Source organism: Apteryx rowi, unplaced genomic scaffold (assembly GCF_003343035.1).
Source record: "Apteryx rowi isolate R43461 unplaced genomic scaffold, aptRow1 scaffold_100, whole genome shotgun sequence".
Taxonomy (NCBI): domain Eukaryota; kingdom Metazoa; phylum Chordata; class Aves; order Apterygiformes; family Apterygidae; genus Apteryx; species Apteryx rowi.
The window spans coordinates 1,682,754-1,685,336 of NW_020447198.1; positions in this window are offsets into that span (position 1 = coordinate 1,682,754).

The window sequence follows — 2,583 nt, forward strand, 5'->3', positions numbered from 1 at the left end:
CCGTCCGAACACGGACCAGACATCATCCAACCTCCAGAAGAGGTCCACCCGTCCGAACACGGACCAGACATCAGCCAACCTCTGGAAGAGGTCCGCCCATCTGAACACAGACCGGACATCAGCCACCTGCTCTCCACAGTCCTGCACGAGACCTCCCAGCTGCCTTGGGCAGCCCAGGAAAACGCTCTGCTAAACTTGAGCTTCTGTTAGGACACCGCTTGCCCCGTTCTCCTCCCACAAACTATCCTCGCTCATAAAAACCTAAAGAAACTAGATGCACGGAAAGGACTGCAGGGGTGAAAACGAGGCCAGTCGCCAGAGAGAGGACGGTAAGGCTACAAGCAGCACCACTGGCTGCACTGGAGGCTTTCAGCGAACTGCAAACTAGTAAGGTGTCCCAAGTCGCACCTTCTGCAGGGATCCAGCTCGCCAGTCCTTGAGACGGGAAACTGGCTGAGGTTTGTTTTTTCTGTTTTGGGGTGGGTTTTTTTGTACACTGGATGAGCTTAAAAGCTATTAAATGCATACAAAATGAATCACGGCAGAATACAAACCCATGGGGATTAAAATGAAGGAAGCGTCTGACGAGAATGATGGTAGGAGAAGATGGGAGGAACGGCGCTGGGAAGATAAGCGCCCACTTACCAAGCGGGAGCCAGACGGTCGGTGCTAAACTAAACGGCAGGATAATGAGTAAAGCGATAGTCACCGTTCTCGGAGCAGTGAGGCAACGACTCCGGGGGAGCGAGTCGGAGATCTGGTGTCCTTTGACTTCAGAAGCATTTTTGGTTCTGGCAGCTGAAATCCAAGACTGCTGCCAACAAAAACGTTGCACATTTATGACCTTTGCAAGACGCCGATTAGCTTATGAGGCTGGAATCTACCCACCCGCCCCCCAGCGCCACGCGGCCGGAGGACAGGACACGCAGCCCTGCGCGAGGCGGTGCGTGTCCCCAGCGCCGCGCCGGCTGCGGTCAACGCCGAGGCAGAAGGACGCAAAAGGTTAACTTACCTTGTAACGCACCAGCGCCTGCTGCTGCGAAACACCGGCGCGTAGAAGAGTTGGGGCTGCCGTACAAGCCTCCTGCGGAAAAACCCGTATTAACGGGGGCAGATGTCTGGGCTTCAGCCTGCGCGTCAGATGTGGTTTCGATACAGGCCACACAGATTCAGTGCAACACCAGCTATATATCATTTGTAATTATTCAGCATCGCGTTGAAAAATCAAGCACTGAAGTCAGGAAATTTAAAGTGCTTTCTACACCCACATTCATTAACGCGCTAAAGCCTGAACGTCTAGCGACTTGCCCAAGCCCAGCCGTATTTCTTGCTGGGAGATCCAAGACGGTTCCCACTGCTGCGCAGACAGCAGCGGTCCGGCAGCTCAGGTTGTCCGGAGCTGCTGCTACCTGACACCCCCAGCAAATTGCCATATTTCTCCTGTCTTTCTCTGGACAAACTTTGAGGCAAAAGGAGGAAACCCAAGTGCAGGGTAGCTCTGGGCGCGAGCTGGAGAGGAAAGGCGATGCTGAAGAAATTCAGCAGACAACCAGAACTAGAAGGAGCTGTTAGGCACCATGAGGCCAGCGGCACGGCACCAGCCGCCTTAGCGTTCAAGCACCACTTATCCAGCCATGCCCTGCAAATACTGTTCAGTGCAGTCCTAACTGGCAAGCGGATTTTTATAAACACATTTGCAGGTCTGGACCGATCTAACACAAAACTCCAAGCACTTCTCAGATCACCGAGTTCAGCTCTTCAGCATCTCCAACGTGCGAGTGGTGCCAGGCAGCACGCGCGGCTCCTTCTTCTCCTGATTTGATGTATTTAACGTTAGAAAGGCAACGGAAAACAAAGAATACCTGCTTACGCCTAAAGGCACACTGATGAAGAGAAATGTTCCCTAATCTTTTACAGGAACACACTTCCACGTGATAAGAAAACTAGAGCAGCTTTCTCTGAAGCGCCTCGTAACAGGTATCTCCGAATTGAGGCATTCCGAGGTCAGCTCTCGGCACCTCTGGGAGAGCAGGGGGTTGCTGGCACACAGGACGCATTCACGGGAGCGGGCTGAGAAGAAACTGGGCGTCCAGAATGAATGAAGTTTAATACCCACGGAAAGCCATTACTTTTAATACTGGGTTATTCCCCTGCACAAAATCTCAGAAACAGCTGCGGCAATGCAACTCCGCATTGCCAACGAAAATATTGGCAGTGTGTAAAACAGGCTACACGCAAAAAGCAACTGCATTAAAAAAGGAAAAATTAAAAGGAGACTACTTGAATTACTTCAGCGAGGGAGTAAAAAGAATCCAGTTGCTAAAATCTATCTTGTTTTCTCATCTGAATTTGTCCCAAACACTTAGGAGAGATTTTGCATACAGGGTCCTGCACCTGGGGAGGAATAACCCCAGGCACCAGGACAGGCTGGGGGTCGACCTGCTGGAGAGCAGCTCTGCAGAGAAGGACCTGGGGGTCCACAAGTTGACCGTGAGCCAACAATGTGCCCTTGCGGCCAAGAAGGCCAACGGTATCCTGGGGCGCGTTAGGCAGATCGTTGCCAGCAGGTCAACGGAGCTGATC